The 14,137-nt window shown below is 53.1% G+C and overlaps 1 protein-coding gene across 1 annotated transcript in view; it reads left to right on the forward strand.

Annotated features, from left to right (window-relative positions):
- Positions 1 to 7,068: 7,068 nt before the first annotated feature.
- LOC133346074 (gap junction gamma-1 protein-like) overlaps positions 7,069 to 14,137 on the forward strand; it is a 51,906-nt gene continuing 44,837 nt past the window's right edge. The window contains exon 1 of the mRNA XM_061557399.1: positions 7,069 to 7,268. The gene's annotated coding sequence lies outside the window, so the exon portion shown is untranslated. The remainder of the gene's footprint in view (positions 7,269 to 14,137) is intronic.

The raw sequence follows: 14,137 nt of genomic DNA on the forward strand, positions 1-14,137 counted from the left end.
GGTGCGGAGTGGGGGGGGTCTGTGTATTGGAAACGAGGACCAAAACAGTCCTCTGCGCGATGCACGAAAACGTTCGGAAAGGAAACGCGAAGGGAGGAGAGAGGGTGGAGGAGAAGAGTGAGAGACGCAAACAGCCAGGGGTGAGGTCAAGGGCGAGGGAGTTAAAAGTGAATTAAATACAAAAATTACATAGCAAACAGGGGGAACATAGACATAGAGTATGGAGAGAGGTGGTCGAGAGAAAGGGGGGGGGGGTAGAGAGGGAAGAGGTAAGAAGGAGGAGAGCAGAACCTGGAATATTTTGTGAAATATTTCATTTAAAAATAAGGGGGGGGGGCACATGAAGCAAAGCATTGAAAAAAACAAAAACTAAATGATGAACGAAGCAAAGTGCCGACTACACCGAGCATCTTCTTGTTTCCTCTGATCGTCAAAAAAGAGTGAGAGAGAGCAGGAGAGGAGAGGAGAGATGGATGAGAGAGAGAGAGAGGTAAAGACAGGAAAGAGAGGGTGGGGAGGCGGAACGGTGGGTGACGGGTGGTTGGGGGCTTAGAGAGAAAGCAGACTCCGAATAACAACAAGAGCCGGAACAGCGGCGATTGTAATAATTTAGAAACTATGTGTTTGTGGAACAAGTAGTGACAGCCGCGAGCGGGAGAGAACTCGCATGCAACGCTCAACGCGTTGCCTGCCCAGGGAACAAAACCGAACACGAACGAGTTCGTTATCGAACCTTTCGCGAGCGCGTGGCGCTGCGCATTGCCAAGCGCTCCGAGACTCGGGGTAACCATGCAAAACCGCCAGTTCCAGAAGAACTGGCTAGCAGTGCCAGATTATCCTCGTAGCAAAAGTAGCTACGTATGCTACGGGCCCCGCACTTTCAAGGGCCCCGCGCTAAATGCTTTCAAGCTATCAATTCCGGTTGAGTGATTCTGCACTTGCTCTGTTACTATAATACTGTACCGCCTTCAACTTTTATGAACGACTGGGTGTATTTATGTGTTTTTATTTAGGGCCCTTTTATAACATATGCTACAGGCCCCGCACTAGCTTAATCCGGCACTGCTGGTCATCGGTCACTTTGTCTGAAAATCATCACCTAATTGAGAAAAAGGTGACCAAACCGAAGTTGTTGTTGCTGTTGTTGTTGCTGCTGCTGTTGCTGTGAGATGTGTGTTTGTATTCCGGGCCTCGCACAAACAAGTCGCTCATCACCCGCGCGGGATGCCACGGGTGTTTTGTTTAATCCACATTGAAAACAAATTTCTTTAGAACTGCTTTTTGTGTTTAGTTTGTTGTCCTTCCCCCGCACCTCCGATTAGCACTGTTGGTGACGTACGGTGCGAAAGAAGCTCAACATGCGTACATACATCACGATTCATCCACATTGATTGATTCTTAAGCTCACTATTTATATATAGAGTTGTGTATAACACATCAATGTGTGCGTGTGTTTTTTTTATTCCTCCAAACGTATCAAATTAGATCGCCGCTACATTTACCATATCGACGTTTCGGACGGCATGCCTTTCATCGACGCCATTTACTTTAACCGAATGTGGGCCCCACGTGGCCAATTCCAGTAATTACAGCGCTTCCCCGAAACGCATGAACATGTTTATGAACAACGTGTCCCACAGTGGTAAGGAATGTGCCATCTAATAAAGAAAGACGCAAGAGAAAATAATGTAATAATTGTCATGTTCCTATTTACCCAGGAGAACCACGCTTCGTCGTCAGAGTCTTTTTGAGGAGGGTCCTGCATTGGGCTCTTATTTTAAGTTTTCAGCCGATTAATTGATGAGCATTTATGATATTTCGCACCTCCGATTAGCACGGTTGGCTACGCACGGTGCGACAGAAGTTCAACGTACATATATACATACAGTACATACAACAATCCATCCCCCGTACAGATGGAAACTGATGGCAATTAGTCCACCTGCTGTACCGCCCTCTCCTGGCGAGCCATGGGTATGGCATCTCATCTTTATGGTAATCCACGAATTCTCGCTGCTACACTCACAGTGCTGGGTTACAGACTAACACCGTACCCGCAAATTCGCCACTAAGTCACCACAGCGCCTGTGCCAGGCCAGGTGCACTTTGAGGCCACGGGACAGACCAACATACCATGGGTTGACTGACCGAGATAACTGGCAGATGCACCAAGTTGTGGCCCCGACTCTGCCAACTTGCTGCATTTTAGCAGCCCGGCGCTCCGCTCGTTGTTGTGAGCGTCGCTCCTCTGCCCTCTGTTGTTGTTGGAGGACGACTGCCTCCACTGCCAGGCACAAGCAAGCTCCACTTAGCTCGCACATCCAGGCGAGATGATCGTCGCGGGCTGCCCCACGTTAGTTTTTCAGCTCCGTTATGATGAGATAAACGCGCGGCGTTCAAGTGACGTTCACATGACGTTCCTGTGAAGTCACCCGCATACTCTCGAATAGAACGTGCCTCTATTGACGTCACGGTAACATCATCGAAGCTTTAAGCTGTTGTTGGAGCGAGCCAGAACACACAGCCCTGGCGTGTAACCGAGAGACACGAGAATATATGTACAACATATATACAGCGGGACCGTGGCGCGGTAGTAGTGCGTTGCGTTATCATTTCGGTAACCTGAGTTCGAATCCCGGTAACGGCTAACATCAGTGGCCAATCCTGGCTACCGCTCACCCTTAAACCCGCATTGACCCACGCGTGGCAGGACGGTGACCTTATAGCCAAAGCGGTGACCTTATAGCCAAAGCAGACTGTTGGGGCAAGTGCTGTTCGCGGCACGGCACACGAGGGGGTGGGTGACCAGCACCACGCTCGGCCGCCTTTGTCTCCCAAGCTTACACAGCAACCAGGTGGCTGAGTCGACCTAGGGGAGGCCCAGGACCAGTTCAGATAATCATCACTGGTGTTGACCGTGAGCGGGAATCGAACTCGGATCGCTGGGTTCGTAGCGCAGCGCACTAACCGTTGCACTACCGCTCCTTACGACACGTAGCACACACACACACACGTGTGTATGATGGCTTTCATTTGCTGAACGGATATTTGTAATTGGTTTTAATCCGCGCGATCATCCCTTGAGATCAATCACGTGTGTTGCAACGCAGACCTGAGCTGTGCTGAGTCAGCAGGGGTGCCACATTCAGGCGCCAGTCAAAACAAAATCATGTTTGAAATTTATGAAATTACACCGCATCTCTGTTAGCGAATAGCCCATGCGGCAGCAGTTTCTGGTCGTCCTCACGGATAGACCGGCTACCGCCATGGGAACGTGGAGTTGCGACGACTGTCCCACGGTCACCCAGAGTAATGAGCGGCCTTGAGCAATTGAAAACTTTGAAACTTTCGCTGGATACACTCTCTCAATGATGCTGATTCCCAGCCACTGGTGGTGACCATTATGGAAGCCAAGGACGGATCGAGTCCCCGCCTTCACCCCTTGTGCCCCCCCCCCCCCCCCCCACTTTCACAAACACTCCCCAACTCTCACCCCCCGTGATTGATTGAGTTAATTAGGGATTAGACACGTCTCGCAGTGGTTACAATCACATGACCCCACCGGCACGGGAAGGGGGGAACCTCACCCCGCCCCTCTCCTCCCCCCAATCTCACCGTCCCCCCAACTTCGTAAACGAATAGAGATCCTATCACAGTCCCCGGATGATCGTTCACAACAACTACGTGCACACACGCTCAGTAAAGTCGTTCATTTGACCCGGGAATGCCTCAAAGAGTCCCAAGACTCTTTTTTTCGCCAGGAGGGTCCTGCTTTAGGGATGTTTGTCCATTTCCGTTCATGATGAGTGTTTTTGCTCAGTGGGAGGGAAACTCGGAGAACCCCAACATTTGCCAAGCAAACCCCAACCACGTACGATGGGGAGGGGGGGTAACACTTAAAGGGCCAGAATACAGACCAACCCACTTGCTGTACTGTCATCTCCCGGCCACCGATCTCGCATCCTAGCAGGATTTGGGAGTTGCGCGGATCTCTTCGTGACCCACCGACCCTTGCCTCCGCAGTGCTGACTCGCCCGGGGTCACGTGATGACCCCCCCCCCTCACCACCACCACCGTAATTGCACTCACAAAGCGTGCTCATTGTGCCATCATCCCTCCTCGCGTAGCCTCAAAAGTGCCTCCTTATTTCGACTGAAAACTCCGCTTACTAAAACGGAGTTTGGTTAAAATAAAAGGTATACAAAAAATATTTTTTTCCCTTTTGCTGCTCCACGTGTCTGCAACAATCCCGTGTCGCTCGTCTATGGCTTGGTTCGATCTCTTCACCCCCCTTCCTCACTGCCCCATTAGACCTGAACACAGATCTCACCTGCACCTGCACGGAACTTGTTTCCCTGGCGCCTCTTGTTCTCCCATGATATTTTCACCGTGGTTTGTTGTTGTTGTTGTTTTTAATACGCGAGTGTAACGTTTACGACCTTTAAACACCTCGTTTATTAGTTGTGCAGTATTCCAAAAGGACCGTCCTCTGCAATATTGACGTCTTTGTATTTTGTTGCTGTTGCTGCCGCTGCTGCTGCTGTGCTCACGCACCACGGATATTCCTTGTAACGGAGTCGGGAAACTCGCAACAAAAATATCAAATAAACCTAAGTCTCCGTACGAGAAAAAACACAAACACACGACGCGTTGTTCGCCTCTACGATCTACGGCTGCCCTCTCCTCGGCCCTGGGGCTCGCAAAACTCGACCCCACCGTTCGTTTGCCTTTCGTCACAGTTCCGTTCAATCTCATTTGATGACTTTTCGGTGAGAGCAACGCTCGGCCACAGGCTGCGCTCTTGGCAAGGGATTACCCGCGGAGGACAGCCTACCTTGCAAGAGTTGTTACATCTTCAGCATACGAAGCAATACGCAATTAACAATACAGAACAATAACAGTAATTTTTAAAAATAATTTCAACTGCAGGGTAGGCGCTTCGACAATAATGCGAAGGTGTACAATAAAGGGCAAGACTTTATTGCAGGACACGAGTAACTACAAAAACATAGATTGTTGTTGTTGTTGTTGAAACAGTAAGTCATGTAAGTGGAATTCACGACCTCTGGACGGAACGGCCAGACACGTGGCCACTTCTCCTGGGCGATCTCGCGCTTGTTGTTCCGAGCGGAGGCGCTGATCGACGATGGACACGCGGGCACGAAATCCGCGAATAATCCACCGCACGGAGCGAGACACTCGCCAACATCGCGTGAAGCAAATCCGCCGCGCCCAGCGACGGAGCGCGGTTTGGAATTGGCGCAAGGAATTAAACGAGGGCTCCCCTGTCCAGAAATTAAATGCCCCCCCCCATTTTAGTAGCGTGGAACCCAGAGCACTTTCAGGCCGTAGGTGTCAGCGCCAGTGCAACGCGAGCACGCTCGATAGCTGACATCGCTGTTCACACTCAAGCGAGCGTTGAGCGGTCCCAGTGATCAATGGCACCGTTGGTTCTGAGACAGTGCCGCACATTTTCTCAATCCTGCGGCGAGGCACCGGATTATCTTGGAACAAGCAAGCGGTGTTGTTATCTTTTTACTGATTTTAGCTTGCACCCCCCCCCCCCCCCCCCGCCTAAGATGGACGATAATGGGCCCATGCGACCTTGGTCGCGAATTCAAGTCGCGGACCGAGGAGGATTGAGTCAATGGGACGATGCTGTTCTTTGGAGAACACGCCTTTCGATTGAACACACAGGCCACGTGTGAAGCATTCTCAATCCACTGCTGGATGACGGTTGTTCTACCGATCTCGCCCAGGGACTCGTTCGCACTCGCGTGTATTTTTCACGCGGTTACCAAGAACAAGAGCCGATAACAGCAATCTCTCCCCTTCTCTCTTGTGTTTTTGGCAGCGATGTTTAACACAACAACAATCATAATTTGGTAGAACTTGTGTGACGTCATTCGCGAAATTTCTGGCAGTCAGGGCATCGCCTTCATCTGATTCCCACGGCGGCTCACACTCCCCCCCCTCTTCCCAGAGGCTTTCTCGCCCCCCCCCCTTCCCAAAGGCTTTCTCGCCCCCCCCCCCATCTACCCCCCCTCCATCTCCCCCCCCCCCCCGTCTCCTCCCCTCATCCTTCCACTCACGCCGCTGCGTGATGCGATGAGCTGATATTCTGTGGGTCTTTCGGTGAAGTCACGTAGATAGGTTCGAAGAAAATAACAAAAAAAACTGCGACGTTTCGATCGCAACACAAGCGGTCGTCATTTGCTCTTTGCTCGTGATGTGTTGCGATCGAATCGTCGTAGTTTTTTGTTGTTGTTATTTTCTTCGAACCTATCTACGTGACTTCACCGAAAGCCCCAAGGAATATGAATCCCTGCAGTCGCGAAAGCTCCTAGTCAAGCGATGGGCCGAGTTAGTCGGCACCTGTGCGCGCTGCGAACTCGTTGCAGAGACGAGCGCTGCGCTCGGAGTGAAAGAAAACACAGTATCGCGTCACCTATCTTTCATCAGAATAATAAGCAATTAATTATAGGATTATCACGATCCACTCCGCCCCGGACACGTTTACTCGGCGCGAATATTGAGGACGTGCTGAACACTGGGTGGGGTGGAGCGGTGGCGCAGTGGTTGGCGCACTGCATCAAGAAGCCGACCACCTGAGCTCCATCTCAAACCACGGAGAACATCAGTGGCGAGTGATATTTGCACAGTTCCTGGCACCGATGATGGTTATGATGATGATGGCGATGTTGATAGTGGCCCATAAGCAACAGCTAGATGCTAACGGCGTGCTGCGCGGAACGCGATCCTGATCGCGATTAACGTGGTGCTGATGCTAATAAGAGTAGTGGAGAGCACGATGATGATGATATCAACGCGTTATTAATTATAATCTATTAACAGTGATAGCGACGCTGAAGATGAATTGTTGTTGACAAGAGTGATCGCGGCCACGTGATAATAATAATAATATTCGGGATGGTGTTGATCGTGTGGATTCGCACGCACGCACGCATCCTTCCACACCTCCCTCCTCCACCGCACTCCACTCTCCACCCCTCCTCTCCCACGCCCACCGCGACACCCCCACCGACACCCCCGACTCCCCATCGCCCATATGGCCACCGAAACTCGCTCGTTCACTTCACTTTCTCGCGACCGTTCGCGCAGAGCGGACACCGTGCTCATCACCTGGCCCGCGTCTGCCCAACGACACCCTGAGCCGCGAGCAGAGAGGCAAGCCGAGGACGCGACCATTCTCCGTCGCAGCTTCAGCCTCGAGCAGCTTTCGCGCTGCACCGGTTTCGACGCTCGAGGTATTGCGCAGCGTGGCTTCTCGCTTGAGCGGTCTTCCACGTGGAAGTATAAAACGTCGTGATCGTCGTCGTTGTGAGCCGTGGGCTGTCCACTGCTGGACGGAGCGTTCTGCCTGATCAACAGTCGCCATCGTTTTGCCAGAAGTTACCGTTGATCTCGGCACGTGCGAACTGGAAATCGCCATCCGTCATCGGTTGTCGAGGTGCTGCTACTTTCGAGTGAACTTGTGCAGTGATAAGGGCAGTCGGCCAAATCGTGGAATCTTCTGCTCCAATGGCAGTAAACAACTCTGTAATGAGAAATATATATAACTCGTTATAATTATCACGATCGTGCGACGTGGTCTATCCACCCTTGGATGAAAATGTCTCCTTCCTGCTGATCATCACCATTATTGTGACCACCAGAGCCACCACTATCATTCAGCGCTCACATCCTCTGTTCATTCGATCGAGATTAACGAAATAATGTAAAAAATATGTAAATATTCGGGTGGTGAGTGGGATTTTAATTGAGTATAATTGTTCACAGATTGGGATTTCAAATAGTAAATACAATTTTCCCTCGTTTTGTGAGGGTTCAGTTTGTGCGATTTTGCGTATATGCAACTAACATATTATCTACCCATAATTCAATATACGCCGTTTGCATTCACTCATATTACGGATATGCGGTAGGACGTGGGGCAACGTTGTGTATGTGTGTGTTATGTATGTGTGTGCTCGGTGTGTGTGTGTGTTCTGTGTGTGTGTGTGTACTGGGTGCATGTGTGTGTTCTGTGTGTGTGTGTATTCTGTGTGTGTGTGTACTGTGTGTGTGTACTGTGTGTGTGTAATGTGTGCGCTAATCGGCAGGCAGATGCCCCCTCGTGCGGTTTCCTTTCCTTGCGCCCTTTTCACGGAACGCATCTACCACCGCATAAATCGAGGGAAGCCTCGACGAGAATACAATACACTAATAGGCGTCAACAACAACAACAACAAATGCAACCACCGTGATCTCTTCGGGTGGCGCTTCGGCGTCGTGGTGGCTGCTTCGCTTGCGCACCGCGCTCTCGGTCTCGGCCGTCTCGCTTCGATTCCTGGCCGCACGGCTACCAAGAGCGGCGAGTGACATGCGAACCGTTCCCCGCCGCTCCACTCCCACCCAGGCGACATCGTGCCATGACAACCACCAGCAACTGAGTCAATACACGAATTTTTGTTCGTGCCGTCAGAATGTGTATTTTTTTTTGGGGCTGTATGAAACGGCAGGCGGGCTGCAGGTTAACAAACGACCCCCCCCCCTAACGAAAGATGCATGAGAATTGGATTTATTAACACGGGGTTGATATTCGAGTCCACCCACTCTGGCGCCTCTGCGTGCTGCGAAGAAGGGCCATTGTCCGAAACGTCGCCTATTTTAGACAAATTTGCGTAAGAAGGGCGCGCCATTGTCATGCACGCAGCCGCCACGAGTAAGCAGAGCCGTGGCCCAAATTGTCCTCTCGACCACCTGGGCATGCGGGCCTTAGATGTCCCACGCCCCTCCCCCCCGTGTTCACGCGACTCGTCCAACGCCACGTGGTGAACCCTGCGGCGGGCGTGTTCACCAAAGCGTGTCTCACCGTGAACCCGTGGCGTCGTCACACGCTCTACGAAGAAGGCCGGTTTCCCGAAACGTCGGCTATTATAGTTATTTGTTTTGTTGGTGCCTTTCAAGGCCACGGCCGTTGTTGACGAACGCGTGATGCCGTTTAGTTCATTGTGCCCGTGCGTCACGACTAACGCGTCAGCCTTGGCCACATTGTTGGTGTAATCATGCATCTTCGGTTGTTCACAGGCTGCGTGACTTTCTTGAGCTTCTTCACAAAGCAATATAGCTCAGTGGGCCTTACCTGGTGAAAAAAAAATTTGTTTAGTTTTTACTACGGTGGGCAGCAGAAGGGCAGTGCAGCCGAATCCGTGGTTGTGCTGTACGCCTATGCTCCCCGCCGTGAACCAACCGTCACTGACCGGCGTGGTGAAGTATGGTCGAATAACCCCCACGAGCGGCGTGGCGCGGAGGCTCACGAATCCAGCGGTGGATTAACAAAAGTGACGCTGCATGTTGCACAGTAACCATCTCGTCGGTGATGGAATTCATTTCCAATTAATCGGGCGAGGGAGTAATGTGTCAGGCAAGATTGGCTGCCGATCGTTACATCGGGCTATGATCTTGCTCCGATTATGATATAGCGCTTCTTGAAAGGCAATGTTAATGAAGCATGTGAGTTGCTGTATTTTATATATACACGTGCCTCACGTTAGATTTACAGTCCAAATGTTATGGATGTATGTTGAACTTCTTTCGCGCCGTACTTTCTATGGACGAGCAGTAGAACAATTAAAACCGGTCCAGAGTTCACTTTCTCTTAATGATTAAAAAACAATGCTGCCGAATAATGGCCGATGGATTAAAGCAGATTCTGCGTGGAAACGCAAGCACCGTCCAAGTGCGTTGTGGACTCAACACCCACCCACACCGCGCTGCTACACCGTGTGGCGGCCGTGGTGGTGGTGGTAGCGGTGGTAGTGGTGTTGGTGGTAGTGGAGGTGATAGTGGTGGTGTTAGTGGTGGTAGTGGTGGTGGTAGTGGTGGTGGTAGTGGTGGTGGTAGTGGTGGTGGTAGTGGTGATAGTGGTGGTAGTGGTGGTAGTGGTAGTAGTGGTGGTAGTGGTGGTGGTAGTGGTGGTGGTGGAGGTGGTAGTAGTGGTGGTAGTGGTGGTGGTAATGGTGGTGGTAGTGGTGGTAGTGGTGTTAGTGGTGGTGGTAGTAGTGGTGGTGGTGGTGGTAGTGGTAGTAGTGGTGGTAGTAGTGGTGGTAGTGGTGGTGGTAGTGGTGGTGGTAGTGGTGGTGGTAGTGGTGGTGGTGGAGGTGGTAGTGGTAGTGGTGGTGGTAGTGGTGGTAGTGGTGGTAGTGGTGGTGGTAGTAGTGGTGGTAGTGGTGATAGTAGTGGTGGTGGTAGTGGTGGTGGTAGTGGTGGTGGTAGTGGTGGTGGTAGTGGTGGTAGTAGTGGTGGTAGTGGTGGTGGAGACGCGTGTGTGATGCGCGCAATAGCTCTCACCAGGGGGCGTGGAGGTGCGGGCCCTGCCACTGAGCTCTGCCGCGCAACTGAGATACTGGTACCCTCCCCCCCCAACTATGTCGGTAGGTGCGGTCTGGGGGGGGGGGGCTGGTATACTCTCCAGTCGAGGTGTTCGAGGAGGGGGGGGTGCATGAGTAGAGACATTGAGGTGTCGCCATATTCGGGGCGACCGCGCGCTGCCCCCCCATCCGCCCGTGTCTCAAATCGCGCGGAATGCGCACGGAGCGTGTCCCGCCACGTGAGAACGGGGGAGCGAGCGGTGGTGCAGCGGTTAGCGCAGCGCTTGCAGGACCCAGTTTATTCATCGCGCGCGCTCCCGATATCCGCATTTTTTTTAATCCGGAGCTTCGGCGGCGATGCCGGCTCGGGCGGCTCTGAGCCACCTCGATCGCGCGCAGAGGGACCGAGACTCGCGCTGAGCGTTGCGACATCGTCGTTACTGACGTGGTCGCATTGTACGGAGGGGTGGTGCCCAATCCTCTACCTACACATCCCTCTCCATCCTCTTCTCTCCCTTGTACCTCCAACCCTCCCTCCTGCGCCCTCTCTCCCATTCCTCATTCTCCCCGCCCCACACACCGCCCCACCCTTACGCACCTTCTCCATCCCGCATCTCTCCTCCTCCTCCCTCTCCCTCTCCCCATCCTACTCCCTCCCAGGAATTTGCTGCGCTGCCCTCTGCTGTTACACTCACGGTAGCCCCCCCCCCCGCCTCTGCCCAGCTGGGTGCATCTGGGGCGCGTGCCACTGGGACGATCAATTCGTGACACGGACCTTCTCGGCCGAGGGCGTCGTCTGACTCAGCGGTCATTGGATCTGGCAGAAGGAAGGAGGCGACGGTGGTGAGGCGTGTGGGAGGTGTGGAGGGCATGGTTCGCCATGCCCTGTGAAGCGCTCACCCCTCCTCTTCCCCGCCGCATCGTTCCGCTGTCGCTGTTGTTTTGGTCGCGGTTATGTTTTTTTGGAGCGATTCGCGCGTGGATGCCGAATGTTGATTCTTTCCGTCAGATTTTTGTTGTTGTTGGGCGAAACCTCGCTGACGCCTCCATCGTCGGTGAGAGCAGCAACAGTAGCAGCAGCAGCAACAACAACAGCAGCAACAGCAGCAGCAATAGCAGCAGCAACAGCAAGAGCAGCAATAGCAGCAGCAACAACAGCAGCAGTAGCAACAGCAACAAAAGCCAGCAGCGGCAGCAGCGGCGAGATTCGCCCAAGATGAATTTCGTTGAGGGGGGGCAGGGTGAGGGAGGGCGAGGAGGCGAGAGGCAGGCGAGAGGATGTAGGAGAGGTGAGGGTGAGAGAGGGGGGAGGTGAGGGAGAGAGATGATGAGCCGGTGAAAGGAAGTCGCGAGTCTCTATCTCTTGCGCGTGTCTGGGCAGGTGGCTCGTGATTCCTGCCTTGGGCCACGTGGCCTTGTTGTCGAGGTCGACAGCGGAAGGGGGTGGGGGGGGGGGAGTCGAACCTGAACTTCCAGTCCTCCGGGGGGTCGTGTTCTGTTGCCTGTCGCGTGTGCGCGTTGGATGCGGCGCTTGATGAGCTTGTGCTGACTCGCGACCCAGGGGAGGCCAGGGCGAAGTTCGGATGCGAATGTGGCTCTATTTGTGGTGCAGACTGCCAGGTGGCCGGGCGATGGCAGGACAGCGATTCGTGAATTCACGTGTAGATTTGGACAGCGATTCATGAATTCATCTGTATAGATTTGTTTTGTTATGCGATCCGTATGCGTAGTGGGTTTTCTGTTGGCACTCCTCATTTATAGATTTATTCACACATTCCCACACGTCCAACACTTCAGAAGCCACTGCGGCTATGCACTTTTAAATCTAGATTGAAAAATAATTTAATTTAAAGCAATTTTTTGCGCGTGAATAGTTTGTTTTCCTTCCCCCGCATCTCCGATTGGCACGGTTGGATACGTACGGTGCGAAAGAAGTTCAACATAAATACCATGACTGAAATTGGCCAAACATCCCAATGCAGGACGTTCCTGAGTTTTGAAACTCGGCTCGGCGTTGTTGATGATGATGATGGTGCTAATTTACTCGTGCTCCGAGTTGTTAATGATGATGTGCTGTTGCGAGTATTAATAGGAATGATACACCGATGCTGGTAGTCGTGGTGATGATGATGACACTGGTGGTGCTGGTCGTGACGGTGGTGCTGGTTGTGATGGTGGTGGTGGTGGTGATGGTGGTGGTGATGATGATACTGGTGGCGCTGGCTTTGATGGTGGTGGTTGTGATGATGATCCTTACAGCACCCTGGCTGGGTCTTAAACTCGTACTCGACAAGCTCTGTAATAATTTCACTCAACAAAAAATGATGGGCGCTTGCCAACAAAAAAAACCATTGAGTTCAGACGCAGCCTCCCGTGAAAGGTCTTCTCTCGCTCCGCTGCGGGGGAAACTCTCCGCTTGGGACGGCGTCTGCGTTGCGTGAGTTGTGCGCGCGGCGAGCGAGTGCGCGTCTCGACAAACGGAGACCTGGGGTGAAGTTACGAGCAGAACGCGTGGTGATGCGGGCAAGCCATCCATAACATCCCCTCCCCACACACACACACCACAACCCACCCACCCCCCAAAATAAAAAAAAATACAATGGAATTTAATTTCTTGGCAGACGTATATTTAGTTTTTGTCCCCCCCCCCCTTTCTTTTTCCACCATCTCGATGGCTTTGTCAGGAAATCCTAAAATTATTCGAATCTGCTCGCTGGGCCGCGGCAGCCTCCAGCAACAGCAGCGGCGGCGGCAGCAGCCGCAGCGCCTATTGAGCTGTCTCCGTGAGCGATGTGGTGCAGAGGTCGCGAGTCGAATCAGCGGTGAAAGATTTAAAAACAAAAACGAAGATCACCACCCCCGTGTAGTCTACACAAAGACAAAGATCCCCCAGATAGCCTCAACAGACTGTAGGGGCAAGTGCTGTTGGCGAGCACCTGTGAAGGCCGACTCGGCGTACGGGGTGGTGGTGGGGTGGGTGTCTGTGGGTTTGCGGGAAGAGTGATGTGGCGAGCAGCACCGCTCTGTGTACCCGCCGTCCACGTTGGCACACCGCGCCAGGCATTTGTGTCAGGCTGAGTAGACCCCAGGGGAGAGGTTCCTTGGCCCCGACAAAGACATTGCACCTTAGATACAGGCCCAGGGCCTCTAAAGCATGGCAGGGGTTCGAGGTCGGTTAGTGTTGCTCGCAACCGGGGAGGTGGCCAGGACACGCCAACAACAACAACGAACCCCTTGTGTTGTCGGGTTGCGCTGCGCGGTGGCCAATGGATGGCAACAGTTGACAAGGACGGGATTCTCGAATGTGTCCGTGCGGGGAATTTGACTGACCGCGAGTCACCCCCAGTGCGTGGCGGTGGTGGTGATGGTGGTGGTGATGGTGGTGGTGGCGGTGGTGATGGTGGCGGTGGTGGTGATGGTGGTGGTGATGGTGGTGGTGGCGGTGGTGATGGTGGCGGTGGTGATGGTGGCGGTGGTGGTGGTGGCGGCGGTGGCGGTGGTGGCGGTGGTGGTGGTGGTGGTGGCGGTGGTGATGGTGGCGGTGGCGGTGGTGGTGGCGGTGGTTGCGGTGGTGGTGGTAGTGGGGTTTCTACTCGGCTCCGGTGTCCTTCCGCTCGAAGGTGAAACGCTCGTCAATGTCATTGGTCAGATATCCCAATGGACCCACCTCGTCACTGAATTAACCCACCTCGTCACTGAATGGACTCACCTCGTCAATGCTCCCTCCTGTTCACGCATCTAAGACAATTCACTCCGCTGTGTTC

The sequence above is a fragment of the Lethenteron reissneri genome, chromosome 23 (genome assembly GCF_015708825.2).
Source record: "Lethenteron reissneri isolate LAM-NWPU_2019-01 chromosome 23, ASM1570882v1, whole genome shotgun sequence".
In the NCBI taxonomy this organism is placed as follows: Eukaryota; Metazoa; Chordata; class Hyperoartia; order Petromyzontiformes; family Petromyzontidae; genus Lethenteron; species Lethenteron reissneri.